We start from the raw sequence: 14,770 nt of genomic DNA, 5'->3' as shown, positions 1-14,770 counted from the left end.
GTCCCCGGGGCAGCCCAAACCACCAGACAGCAGGGCTCTGTCAGGGACTGGCTAAAGGGGCCAGTTCTCTGCTAGCAGAGGAAGAGACGCCTCTGAGTGCTGGGAGAGCTGGGGCCACACACCACCCTATAACATGCATATTATTATTCTCCGCATTTCAGAGATGAGGAAACCGAGGCTCAGAAAGGTAAAATCACTGGCCCAGTCTGAATTCAGGTATCTCACGTCAGGTCCAGGGATCGTAAGCACTTTGTATGCAGCCTCTCCCTTTATTACGGCTACCCTCACAAGAGGACCCGGCAACCCAGCTTCATGGGTCAGCATGGATGTCAATACGAATGTCAGGTGGACATCCATATTTCCCAGGCATCTGCTTTGGGAAGACGCAAGCATCCCCAGCACCAGGGACCCTCCTGCCCAAGGAGCCACCAGTCCATCCAGGGAGGCAGACCCCGCTCCTGGGGCAGACCCTGGTGGGTTGTATCAGGCACAGAGGTTCAGAGCGGGGAAGATCTCGTTTGCTGCAGACTGCCCTCACAGCCAGCTCCTCCACCCCCAGCCTGCGCCCGCCCTCACTGGAAGGGGAGACAGCGCCGCTGAGCTTCTATTTTTACCCCCTGCATATGCCAGCCCTTATGGCTGGCAACAAGAGGCCCCTCCTCCCTCTCCAGAGGCAGAAAGGTGGACAGTGTTCCCACTGTCAGTATCTCCTCTTGTGGAAGGGTCATGACCACCACTGTCACCAGCACTGCCACCAGCACCAATGCTGCCTTTGCAACATCACGATTCCTGTCACCATCACTGTCCATGTCACCACACGTCATCATCAGTGTCACCATCACTATCAGCTTCACTAAAACTGCCACTGGCTCCAGCATGCTGGAAACCCTGGAGGCTCTTTCCGGCACCCTTGTCTGGCCGGCCCAGCTCTGCCTTAGGCTTCCCACAGTCACAACTCCAGCGAAGAAGAGAGGACACGGAGCTGAGCCAGCCCACAAGTCACCCTGAGGCCTGGAGCTAGGGGCGGGGTCCTTTCACTCTGAGTAAACTCCCAGCACTTTCTGATCTCAGTTCCAACAGCAAAGCAAGCGGCACCCGGAGGGGCCTGGCCCACGTTTCTCCCAGTTTCTTCCTCACACGTCCTCTTGAGTCCCTTCCTTAGGGCTTCCACTACCGGTCCCTGAGGGTCTCACCCTGGAATCCCCACCCACTCCGGGGTGCAGACTCTCCTCTTCCCGCATTCAACACACCGACACCCAGATCCGAGCAGGACTCAGAGCCCCACACTCCGCTGTAACGCATGCAACCCAGAGCTGCCGGATGGCAGCCCCTCACAGCAGGCGCTTAGGTTTTACATTTTCTCAAGGAATCTCTTAATTCTTACAACAGCCCTGTGTTGTGGGTAAGGCAGAAATCCCCCACTGACACATGGGGAAACTGAGACCCAGAGAGAGGAAGTGTCCCACTAGAGTTCCTCAGTGGTCATGGTGAAGTCGGCACTGGAACCGGGGCTCCTGGTGCGTGCACCTCTGACCGTTGTCGGGTCAGCCCCACCCACCGCACCACCTACAGGCACCTTGGTCACAGCAGCCCCGGTCCAAACCACGCCTACACAGCAGCCAGCCCACCAGGGTTCCCACACCAGGGTGTGGCCTCAGGAGGGCGGGGCTCTGGTTTTGGAGAGGCTGAGATGGGAGATAGACAGGACTGTGAGGCTGGGCCTTTCCCTTTCAGGAAGCCAAGGCTCCTAGGCGCTCCTCCCTCCCCCATCCCATCCCACCCACCCTGATCACCTTGTCTGCCCCTGGTGCCAGAGGTTATCCACCCTGCATCCAATGGAGCTCGGAAAACACCAGCCCCAGAGATTCTGTTCACCGTCTGGAGGGACCAGGGCTCCAGGAATCCGTGACATCCCCTCCCAGCTGACAGCCATCCCAGATGAGGAGACCCAAACCCCAGTCTCGCCCCCTTTCTTGCTTCCCTAACCTTCCAAGCCCGGAAGGCCCCGCCATCCCCTCAACCTCAAGGGGCCCCAAGCAGACACCTGCTGTGTGCAAAAGACCTCGATGAGTCCACAAGCATCGACTGAGTCTGTGTGACACACCAGGGTTCCGCGTGAACGCAACAGGGCAGGGCCTGCCCTCCTGGAACCCACAGCCCAGTGGACACTGAGTCAGAACATGGGGGCCTCTGGGACATCCTAGGGCTCTTCTTCCACCTTCGGCTCTGCCTCGAAGGCAGTCCTGGGCAGCCACGCTCCTGTCTTCCCCCTCACCTGCCCAGATTCAAATCTCAGGCCCGGCTTTGCCTTGTGCTCTGGAGCTGTGGGTCTCAACACAGAGGGCTTCATATGAAATGAAGCTTGGCTGAGACCGGAACCTGTGCACCTGGAGCTTTCTGGAGACCAGCCTTCCATCTGCTCCACACCTCCCAGAGAAAGGCGGGCCTTGGAGGGCACAATCTCATCGCTGGGCCCTGCCCTGCAAGGCCCACAGCCAAGACACACACATCCCTCCCAACCAGAAGCCAAGTCCTCTGCTGCCTCCCGGACACTGGCACCTACCCTCGGGGCGGCAGCTCCCAGACCCAGGCGTCAGGGAGGGCCCGAGAGCAGACACAGGCGATGCTGTGCCATCTTCTCATCCGCACCGTCCCATCTGCCAAACATGCAGTGCCCACGGTCCCTCCCTGCCAGACGATGGATGGCAAAGTGCTTTTGAAGAGGAGGAAGCGGGAAATAAGCCACACACACGGAAACGAAAAATTACCGAGGAACACAGCCCCTCTCCCCCTCGCCCTTCGTGCCACCCCCATTAGTCCACCATTTTCCACACCGGGACACCCCCTGGCCACCCCCCTCGGGGCCCTCTCCCAGTCTGACAACGCCCCCAGCCCAGGCGCTGAAAGGAAACCGATCATGAAAACCACCAGACTCTGTTCCCCAGCTGCGGAGAAGCTGCCAGCACTGGGAACCAGAGGCTAGCCTTTGGCCTTCGTGTGCCTACTTTCAGCCCCCTGCCGGGAAGAAAGAGCACATCCCTCATCCCAGACAGAAGCTTAGAGGCAAGAGTGGCCAGAGGGCCAGGCAGGAGGCTAGGGACAGACGCAGCTGCTCAGGCTAGGACAGAGCTAGGGTGGGCTGCCTGGGGTGCAGGTGGGAGACCTTCTCTTACAACCCACCCCCAAGACAGCAGGCAGCCCAGAGGTCCAGCAGGGACAGAATCCCCTGCCATAAGGCCACACCAACAGCACAGACAGGAGCGTCACACACACAAACACACAGACACAAGGACACACAGATACAGAAGGCCAGAGGTGCAGACAGGCAGCTGCCCACATGCACAGGCACACACCTCACACATGGTCACACGGACTGGCAGTCACAGCCACACACACACCCCTGCACACACAGGCTCAAATGCACACAAACACACTTACACATAATCCCAGACACGCACACACATACACGGGAACCTGCGGACACAGACACACACATTCAACTGCAGTCACACACACTCATGCTATCCACCTCCCCATGGGCAGCCGGTGCAGACCTCCAGGATTTGCCAGCAGATTGTGCCCAGGGACAGTGGGGAAGGCTTACAGTCTCTGATGTCCCCACCAGGATCCTGCATCTCGACCTGCCAGGGCGTCAGCAGACCCAGCTCTCAGGCACAGCCCAAGCCCCTCTGTTCCCACGGCCGCAGATGCACTTAACAAGACTTCACTTCTAAGTTCTCTCCCATCGTTCCACCACCCTCCCACCTGTCACCCACCATCCAAAGCCCCCAAAGGAGACACTGCGCTTCCGGCCAAACATGGTTGTGGCTGCAGAGCCCGGGGTCCCAGCGATGTCCCAACGATGTCCCCGGGGCTGTCCGCAAGACGGCCGTGGTACAGCGGGGTCAGTGCCGGCGCAGGGCGGGGAGCCCAGCGTGGCACCTCCCTCTTCGCCTGCCCCCAACCCGAGCTTCCTGTGGGTGAGGCTGCAGAGCTGGGAGGTGTGTCCTGCACTCCAGGAGGCACCAAGATAGGCCGAGGAGGTTGTGGAGGGCAGCTTCCCCACACCCAGAGGAACCCACAGCTCCGGAAGGGGCTCGGCTGGCAGATTGCTCCACAGCCCCAGTTAGCAGCCCAGCCCACACAGCCCCAGCTTCCTGGAACCCAAAGGCGCCCCAAGGATTCCCACAGCCACGCCTAGGAGGGACAGAAAGATTCAGCTGGAAGACTCAGGGACACCTGAGCACTGGGGACCTTCACACCCACTCCCGAGGGCTGCCTGAGACAGGGACCTTTGCCTGCCTGCCCCACCATGGCTCGGCACACACCAGAGGAACCAGCCACACACGTCATTCCACTAGCACACATGGATGTAAGTATACATGCACACGCGTGGGCACGGGGGCACGTGGGATGCACACATGGACACACACACACTCAGGATACCCAGGTACACACAGATACATGTATGCAGACATACGTATCATTAGACACCTGCACACACCTGAGCACAGCGCGGCACACACGCTCCTGTGCACAAATGCACATTCACACACCACTTCACACAGGCATCAATAGAGACACCTGCACACGCTTCTCACATACTCACAAAGCCCCATTGGACACGTGCACAGACATGAACGCATACACATGTGCCCGCAGGCACTCATCCACATACTCAGACCACATCACACTGCAAGGGGCATTCGCATGTACACACACAGGCACAGCCCCACCGCCAAGTGTCTAGACAGAGGTCAAGGCAGTGGCATGCTTCACGCTGGCAGTGTGGGGTGGGTGGGCAGTACCCATGGGCGGGTGGATTTGTCTTCCCAGCTGAACCACAGGGCTCGTGCTCATCTCTGCATGCTCAGGTGCTGGTCCTCATGCCACAGGGCTAGCATGTCCTGCACGCATGCCAGTCTGCACACCACAGGTCCAGTGCTCATCTCTGCATGCACTGGTGCTGACCACGCCTGGTACACAGCAGGCACTTACTAATGGCAGCCCCTCAAAGGGATGTGGCACGTACACTACAACAGACACTGGGGTGAGTGGGCACACATAGGGCCCCAGGCCCCACCCTACCCCCAAGCAGTGGAGAAAGGGAAGAAAACGTCTCAAAAAAAAAAAAAAGAAGAAGAAGAAAAAGAAGAAGAAGAAAGGCCGGGTGTGGCAGCTCACGCCTGTAATCTCAACACTTTGGGAGGCCAAGGTGGGCGGATCACCTGAGGTCAGGAGTTCGAGACCAGCCTGGCCAACGTGGTGAAACCCCATCTCCACTAAAAATACAAAAATTACCCAGGCATGATGGCGGGCGCCTATAATCCCAGCTACTCAGGAGGCTGAGGCAGGAGAATCGTTTGAGCCTGGGAGGTGGAGGTTGCAGTGAGCCAAGATCATGCCATTGCACTCCAGCCTGGGCAACAAAGAGCGAAACTCCATCTCAAAAAAAAGAAAAGAAAGAAAGGGAAAAAAACGGCCCTAGCCGATGCCATTGGCCTCTTTCCGGCCAACCCTCCCTGAAGTTTCCTCTCTGGCACCTGCTGCCACTGTGAAGGTCCTAGACTCCGTGCTGAGGTGCCAGGGGCCAACCCCAGCCTGTGGACCAAGGGCACAAGGATTTCTATTTTCTTTACTCCTTCATAGCAGGGGACACCACAGGGGCCTCAAGCCCTGGGTGGGCTGGGGGAGCAGCTTCAGGGTCCTGGGCCAGAGCAGGGCTGGGGGCTGACTCTCTACCTCCAAGGCAGCTAGCCCCCAGCAGGAGCCCGGAGGCTTCCCCCGACCCTCACCTCTGCCCCAGGAAAGTTAGGATTGTGTGGTTCATGCTGTGGGGTGGCTTCAGGCTGCTGGCTTCCCACTGGATGGCCGCTGCAGAGTGCCACAAGTGCCTCTCTCCCCAGTGGCACCCGCCCACACCCAGGAAGTGCTCAACAGGTACTGTGGACACCTTGGGTCCTGCCTGCCCTGCCTCCATCTGAGAAGAACCCTCTGCACTCAATCCACCTCCAGGGTCAGGAGTGGGCACCTGACCAGGCCTGGCCAGCCAAGGGGACTGGTTCAGGAGACCTAAGTAAACCTAACAAAACACCATCCCGAGGCTTCCCCTGCTAAAGCACGAGATGAAAGCCTGGGGCTGTGGAGAGTGTGGGGAAAATGAAACTGACTCACAGGAAGGCAGAGAAGAGAACTAACAGAGAAAGGGAAAGAGGAGAAAGATCATGTCTTTTTTTTTGAAGAGCCTCGCTCTGTCACCCAGGCTGGAGTGCAGTGGCACAGCTCACTGCAACCTCCACCTCCCTGGTTCAAGTGATTCCCCTGCTTCAGCCTCCCACATATCTCAGTTTACAGGCACCCGCCACCACGCCCAGCTAATTTTTGTATTTTTAGTAGAGACAGGGTTTCACCATGTTGGCCAGGCTAGTCTCAAACTCCTGACCTCAGGTGATCCACCCGTCTCAGCCTCCCAAAGTGCTGGGATTCCAGGTGGGTGCCACCGGACCCAGCTGAAAGATTGAGTCTCAAGGGCATCATCTGAGCTCCAGGATCCAGCTGTGCCAAGAGCCAGCTGACCCCGGGTATAGGAGAGCCAGCCATACGTCTCTTTATTCCTGAAGCCAGTGTGAGTTGGATTTCTTTCATTCTCCATTGATAAAGTCCCAACTAAACAAAAGAGCTTGACAAGTGAACAAGTGAAAGTGGGAACGGTCAGCCCACCTGGCCTCCCGCCACTGACAGCAACACCTGCTCTAGGCCAAGCACCACGCTGGGTGCAGAAAGCACCAGGGTGAGCCAAGCACAGCCCACAGCCTCAGTCGGGAGGTGCTGGGGTTGGGGATGTTGCATAGGTTGCAAAAATTCCTGTTGCAGGCCGGGCGCAGTGGCTCACGCCTGTAATCCGAACACTTTGGGAGACCGATGCAGGGAGATCACCTGAGGTCAGGAGTTCGAGACCAGCCTGGCCAACATGGTGAAACCCCGTCTTTACTAAAAGTACAAAAATTAGCCGGGCATCACGGCACATGCCTGTAATCCCAGCTACTCAGGAGGCTGAGGCAGGAGAATTGCTTGAACCTGGGAGGCAGAGGTTGCAGTAAGCCGAGATCACACCACTGCACTCCAGCCTGGGCGACAAGAGCGAAACTCTATTTCAAAAAAAAAAAAAAAAAATCCTGTTGCAAATTACTTTTTAAAAAAATCAGTTAGAGGGAGTTAATGACAGGCCCATCTTTGGAGTACTTGTTGATGCGCTTTCATGCATAAGAGAGAAGCGGGGTGATAGTCACATCACACTTGGGCACGCCCCACCACCCACACTGACCACATGTGAAAGCTGCCCGCCGCATGCATTCTAGGGGAAGACAAAGCTGACAGATGCTCTTATCTGGGGCCTCCCGGTCTATGGAGACAGCCAGGTAAATGCCCAGGTATGAACACCTGGACCAAGTGTTCCCACATGTGAGAAAGACTCCGGCCCAGGCACAGACATCTGAACAGCAGCCTGGAGACAAGGAAGGGGTGCGTTTCGAGGCCTCCACTGCTGCCACCCTGAGGCTGGTTTCCCCCACCAGGGGGTGTGCCCCTGACAGCCACAAACAACACTCCTGAGTCAGACACCCAGCCAAGGAGCAGGACTGGCCCGGCTGCCTCCGCGGGCCGGGGTGCAGAACCCACAGCAGCCTGGACTTCTTCGACGCTGCTGGGATCCAGGAATCTTGGAGAAACCAGGAGGATCCAGGGGCCCACGCGTCCCCAGACTGAGGGCTGGAAAGGGGGAAGGGACTCTCCCAGACGGCTTATGGCACATCATGAGCCCTGCAGGGTGTGAGAGCCTCCCTAGGGCATTTCCCACGCTGCCTTCCTCTCTTTCCTTGGGGCCCAGTGACCTTGGGCAAGTTACCTAACCTCTCTAGGCCTCGGTTTTCTCTACTATAATTTGGGGAGGCTGCCACCACCTTCACGAGGTTATCAGCGAAGAGAAACACTGAGCACGGGGCTCCAACGCCGTCATGGGAGCTGCTATCATTACTGTCGAGGATAATTCTGCCCCTGCTTCAGTCCCGCGCAGCTTCCTGACCCCCCTGCTCTGACCCCGTGGTTTCTCTTCCATGTGCAGTGCACAGCGAGGGGACCGTGGGCTCCCTGGGAAGGATTGTGAGTCAAGAGACAAGGGAAGCGGCCAGGCACGGTGTCTCACGCCTATAATCCCAGCACTTTGGGAAGCCGAGGCAAGCGGATCACCTGAGGTAAGGAGTTCAAGACCAGCCTGGCCAACACGGTGAAACCGCATCTCTACTAAAAATACAAAAATTAGTCAGGCATGGTGGCGGGCACCTGTAATCCCAGCTCCTCAGGAGGCTGAGGCAGGAGAATTGTTTGAGCCTGGGAGGCGGAGGTTTCAGTGAGCCAAGACCGTGACATTGCACTCCAGCCTGGGTGACAGAGTGAGACTCCATTTCAAAAAAAAAAAAAAAAAAAGAGAAAAGGGAAGCACTCTGTGAAGCAGGCCTAGCCCTCCTGGCCCCATCAAGCACAGCCCAGCTTCCTCCCAGAGCTCAGCTGACTCTCAGCAGCCAGCGGGGAGAGGAGAATGAGCTGCGGGCACAAGACAGCCAGGGCAGCACCGGTGTCTGCAAGTCTCCTGTGGGCCAGCGCGGACCAAAGCGCTTAGCTTTTCAGCCTCACAACCCCCTCTGAGAGGATGCCCTGTTATCCCATTTTACAGATAGGGACACTGAGGCTCAGGGAAGTGAAGGAATCCAACCAAATTAACCCAGCTTGATGATTATCAGCCCCACTAATTCTGGATCCACAGAAATGCACAGTGCGTCAGTGCCCATGTTACATACGGGAAAACTAAGGTCCTAAAGCAAAACTCAGCTCATCACTGGGGAGAGAATAATGAAGACGGAAAGAGCAAGTACCCAGCTACCCCCAATGCCTAGCTGGACGGGCTCCTTCTCTCTCAGGCTCGAAACGCTTCCCAGAGCCTGCTGTGGGTCACAGTTCACAAGGGCTGTGGGTGTTCCTCGGGGACCAGCCTGGGGCTAAGTCCCAGCCAGAGTCCCAACCCCAGGGCAGAGCTCCAGGGAACCCACCCAGTTCGATGGGCATTTTTTTTTTTCTTTTTTAGAGATGGAGTCTCGCTCTGTCACCCAGGCTGGAGTGCAGTGGCACGATCTCAGCTCACTGCAACCTCCCCCTCCCAGGTTCAAGTGATTCTCCTGCCTCTGCCTCCAGAGTAGCTGGGATTACAGGCGCCTGCCACCACATCTGGCTAATTTTTGTACTTTTAGTGGAGACGGGGTTTTGCCATGTTGGCCTGGGTAGTCTCGAACTCATGACCTCAAAAGATCCGCCCACCTCAGCCTCCCAAAGTGCTGGGATTACAGGCGTGAGCCATGGTGCCTGCGGTGCCCGGCCTCTATGGGCTTTTGAGGCAGGTAGAGCCAAGAAAGCTGGCTGGGCTCAGAGGAGGGGGCAGTTCAGACTCCTGTCAGCAGCAGCCCCTCCACTGTGTCCCCTGGCCCTCGGGGCAGGACGGGAGGAAGGGACAATGTGGTTTCCTCTGCTCAGGCAGCTCAGACCTCATAGCCACCAGTGGGAGCTGAAAGATGAGACAAGCTCCTTCCCCAGGCATGGGGATGAGGCAGTTACAGGAAGCTCAGGAAACAGATGTCCCGAGTGAAGCAGGCACTAGGTGGTCTGACCCAGATCCTCCCCCATCCAGACAGTAGTACCCATCCAGCCCCAGTACTAACCCCCTGGAGCTCAGCTGTCATCCCAGATCCACCTCTAAGTCACTGGGGGCAGGTCACCTACTCTTTTGAGACTTCAGCCTACTAGTCATCCAAGGGGAGACTTAGACTGGCCTATGCTTCCTTCATAAACCACATGAAGATAAAGGGTGATACAGAGGTCAGGCGCGGTGGCTCACGCCTGTAATCCCAGCACTTTGGGAAGCCAAGGCGGGTGGATCACCTGAGGTCGGGAGTTTGAGACCAGCCTGACCAACATGGAGAAACCCCGTCTCTACTAAAAATACAAAATTAGCTGGGTGTAGTGGCTCATGCCTGTAATCCCAGCTACTTGGGAGGCTGAGGCGGGAGAATTGCTTGAACCCAGGAGGCGGAGGTTGCGGTGAGCTGAGATCACGCTGCTGCACTCCAGCCTGGGCGACAGAGGGAGACTCCATCTCAAAACAAACCACCAAAAAAAAAAAAAAGGATGATGGACAAAGACGCTGGTCTCCAGGGAAACAGGGCACAGTGGGCATTCAGAGCCAGCAACCCCACATTAGTTAAGAATTCACGCCTCAGGGTCAAGATAAAAACAGCATCTAGCATCTGAATAGTGATTTACAGTCCACAGATCACTGCCTGCCTGCACTATCTCAACGGCCAGACTAAATTTCCCATTGCACAAGTGCTGAGAAGCAAGATGATGGCAGATTGCAAAAGGAGGGCTTGTAAAAACTGAGTTCCAAGAGCAGGGCCCAGACATATACCACGATTGCACAATTTATTTATTTACTTTTTTTTTTTTTTTTTCAGATGGAGTCTCGCTCTGTCACCCAAGCTGGAGTGCACTGGTGCAATCTCGGCTCACTGTAGTCTCTGCCTCCCAGGTTCAAGCAATTCTCCTGCCTCAGCCTCCAGAGTAGCTAGGACTACCAGTACACGCCACCATGCCTGGCTAATTTGGGGGGTTTTTTTGTATTTTTACTAGAGACTGTCTGTGAGTCATTTCACCATGTTGGCCAGGCTGGTCTTGAACTCCTGACCTCAGGTGATCTGCCCACCTCAGTTTCCCAAAATTATTGCAGTTTATTCTTATCTGTTCAGTAAGGTCCGTCTGCCAAGAGAGTTGCTAGCAACACATGGCTCTGAACTAAAGAAGCTACAAAGTTTACTACAGTTAAAAATTTTAAATAATAACAAGGTATCACTTTTACCCATCAGATAAAGTTTTAAAAAATTGATAATGCCTGGCACGATGGCTCACATCTGTAATCCCAGCACTTTGGGAGGCCAAGGCAGGTGGATCACCTGAGCTCAGGAGTTCGAGACCAGTGTGGGCAACATGGTGGAACCCCCATCTCTACAAAATATACAAAAATTAGTGGGGCATGATGGCAGGCACCTGTAGTCCCAGCTACTTGGGAGGCTGAGGTGGGAGGATCACTTGAGCCCAGGAGGCAGAGGTTTCAGTGAGCCATGATTGTGCCACTGCACTCCAGCCTGGGTGACAGAGCCCAGACCACATCTCAAAAAGAAAACATTGATAATTGTGTAAAGGTATAAGGAAACGGACGTCCCATTAATGTGTAGCTATTGGGCAATATCTCTGTGCTGGTGAAATTTATGTGTCAGTTTGACTGGGCTAGGGGATATCTCCACAGCTGTTGAAATATTATTTCTGGGTATGTCTGTGAGTTGTTTCTGGAAGAGATTTAGCCTTTGAATTGGTAGACTAAGTAAAGAAGATGCCCCTTTACCAATGTGGGCTGGCATCAACCAATCCATTGAGAGGTTAAATAGACGAAAAAGGTGGAGGAAAGGAGAGTTCATTCTCTGCCTGAGCTGAGACACCCACCTTCTCCTGCCCTCAGCTATCAACGCTCCTCGTTCTTGTGCCTTAGGACTTGGACTAGAACCATACCACCAGCTTTCCTGGATCCCCAGCTAATAGACAGCAAATCGTGGGACTTCTCGGCCTCCAAAATTGCATTAACCTGGTGGGGCGCAGTGGCTCACGCCTGGCTGGGGCTCAGTAATCCCAGCACTTTGGGAGGCCGAGGCGGGTGGATCACTTGAGGTCAGGAGTTCGAGACCAGCGTGATCAACATGGTGAAACCCACGTCTCTACTAAAAATACAAAAAAAATAGCTGGGCATGGTGGCAGGCACCTGTAATCCCAGCTACTCAGGAGGCTGAGACAGGAGAACTGCTTGAACTAGGGAGGCAGAAGTTGCAGTGAGCTGAGATGGTGCCATTGCACTCCTGCCTGGGCGACAGAGCCAGTCTCCATCTCAAAACAAACAAAAAAAAACCCACAAAAATTGCATGAACCAATCCCTCATAATAAATCTAAACACACACACACATACACACACACACATCCATATACATATGTATATATTTCCTATTAGTTCTATTTCTCTGCAGAGCCTTGACTAATACACTCTATCAAAATTAAGTGCACATACCCTTTATTCCAACAATTTTGTTTTTAGAAATTTATTGCACAGGTTAACTCACACCAGTTGACAAGATCTATGCGTACAGATGTTAATCATATCATTATAATAGCAAATTCAAAAAATAATCTAAATGATCATCAACTGAGGATTAACTACATTGCAGAATAAGCATACAATGGAATACTATCTAGCCACTGAAAATAACGAGGTAGCACTTAATATATGTTAATATATGAAGATATGCTAAAAATTCAAGTTTAAAAAAACAGGCACAGGCCTGGCGCGGTGGCTCACGCCTGTAATCCCAGCACTTTGGGAGGCCGAGGCAGGCAGATCACGAGGTCAGGAGATTGAAACCACCCTGGCTAACATGGTGAAACCCCGTCTCTACTAAAAATACAAAAACTTAGCCAGGCATAGCGGCATGCACCTGTATTCCCAGCTACTCGGGAGGCTGAGGCAGGAGAATTGCGTGAACCTGGGAGAGGCAGCTTGTGAGCTGAGATGGCGCCACTGCACTCCAGCCTGGGCAACAGAGCAAGACTCCGTCTCGAAAAAAAAAAAAAAAAAAAAACAGGCTCAGTGTGCAGTGACTCACACCTGTCATCCTAGCACTTTAGGAGGCCGAGGCAGGAGGACTGCTTGAGCCCAGGAGTTTGAGACCAGTCCCAGCAACATAGTAAGACCCCATCTGTACAAAAAATTTTTTTAGGCCGGGCCCGTTGGCTCACGCCTATAATCCCAGCACTTTGGGAGGCCAAGGCGGCTGGATCTCGAGGCCAGGAGATCGAGACCATCCTGACTAACATGGTGAAACCCCGTCTCTACTAAAAATACAAAAAATTAGCCAGGCGTGGTGGTGGGCACCTGTAGTCCCAGCTACTCGGAGGCTGAGGCAGGAGAATGGCGTGAACCCGGGAGGCGGAGCTTGCAGTGAGCCGAGGTGGCGCCACTGCACTCCAGCCTGGGCGACAGAGCGAGACTCCGTCTCAAAAAAAAAAAAAATTTTTTTTTAATTAGCCAGACATGGTGCTGTGCTCCTGTAGTCCCAGCTACCTGGGAGGCTGATGTGGAAGGATCACTTGAGCCCAGGAGGTCAGGGCTGCAGTAAGGACCACTGCCCTCCAGTGTGGTCAAAAAGCAAAACTCTGTCTCAAAAAAAAAACAAAAAACAAAAAAAAAAAAAAACAAAGCTGGGCGCGGTGGCTCACACCTGTAATCTCAGCACTTTGGAGGCCATGGTGGGGTGGATCACTTGAGGTCAGGAGTTCGAGCCCAGCCTGGCCAACATGGCGAAACCCTGTCTCTACTAAAAACTACAAAACTAGCCAGGTATGGTGGCATGCGCCTATAACCCCAGCTATTTGGGCGGCTGGGGCAGGAGAATGCCTTGAACCCGGGAAGCGGAGGATGCAGTGAGCAGAGATCGCGCCCTTGTGCACCAGCCTGGGGACACAGCGAGACTCCATCTCAAAAAAAAAAAAAAAAAAAAAAAAAAGCCTGGGCACGATGGCTCACGCCTGTAATCCCAGCAGTTTGGGAAGCCAAGGTGGGTGGATCACTTGAGGTCAGGAGTTTGAGACCAGCCCTGCCAAGATGGTGAAACCCCGTCTCTACTAAACACTACAAAAATTAGCCGAACATGGTGGCACCTGCCTGTAATCCCAGCTACTCAGGAGACTGGGGCAGGAGAGTCGCTTGAACCCGGGAGGCAGAGGGTACAGTGAGCCGAGATCATGCCACTGCACTCCAGCCTGGGCAACGGAGTGAGACTCCGTCGCAAAACATAAAAAATAAAAATAAAAATTGAAGAAAAAAAAAGAAAAGAAAGGCTTGGACCGCGGGGGCTGTCTGAAGGAGCTTCTCACTAAAGGAGATCACACAGCCAACTCTGCCCACACCCACCCAGCTGGGTCACTCCCGCCCTCCCCTACCAAGGCAGGGCACCTGGCGCCTCCCAGGACCGGCCAGAAGGTGGGCGTTTGCGCCCTCTGCAGGCAAGCTTGGGTGGTGCGAGGAGGAAAGGGAGCGTCTTCCTGGGCTTATTTCTAGGATGGCAGCCACGTTGCCCTCTGGCGAAAGGGGTTGAAGGGAGGGGGAAATCCTCCTTGTTGCAAAAGGTAAGCAACCACCACCTGGTGTCAGAACACACGGATTCCAGCCCCAGTTCTGACATTAAATGTAGCTGTGGGGAAACCACTTAAACTCCCTCTGCCTCAGGTTTTTCATCTGTAAAGAATAACTTCAGGCTGGGCGCGGTGGCTCACGCCTGTAATCCCAGCACTTTGGGAGGCCGAGGCGGACGGATCACCTGAGGTCAGGAGTTCGAGATCAGCCTGGCTAACATGGTGAAACCCCGTCTCTCCTAAAAATACAAAATTAGCCCGGCGTGGTGGCGCATGCCTGTAATCCCAGCTACTCAGGAGGCTGAGGCCGGAGAATCGCTTGAACCCAGGAGGTGGAGGTTGCGGTGAGCTGAGATCGCACCACTGCACTCCAGCCTGGGCAACAAGAGCAAAACTCTGTCTCAAAAAAAAAAGGTCATACTTTTTACTTCCTCTCATC

At 54.7% G+C, this 14,770-nt stretch overlaps 1 protein-coding gene across 4 annotated transcripts in view; it reads right to left on the bottom strand.

Moving 5' to 3' along the window:
- Nucleotides 1-14,770, bottom strand: part of RAP1GAP2 (RAP1 GTPase activating protein 2) — a 276,085-nt gene that overhangs the window by 230,965 nt on the left and 30,350 nt on the right. The window lies entirely within an intron of this gene.

Source organism: Pongo abelii, chromosome 19 (genome assembly GCF_028885655.2).
Source record: "Pongo abelii isolate AG06213 chromosome 19, NHGRI_mPonAbe1-v2.0_pri, whole genome shotgun sequence".
In the NCBI taxonomy this organism is placed as follows: domain Eukaryota; kingdom Metazoa; phylum Chordata; class Mammalia; order Primates; family Hominidae; genus Pongo; species Pongo abelii.
The sequence above is the reverse complement of the archived record's forward strand: the minus strand, read 5'-3'. Positions and strand labels throughout refer to the sequence as shown.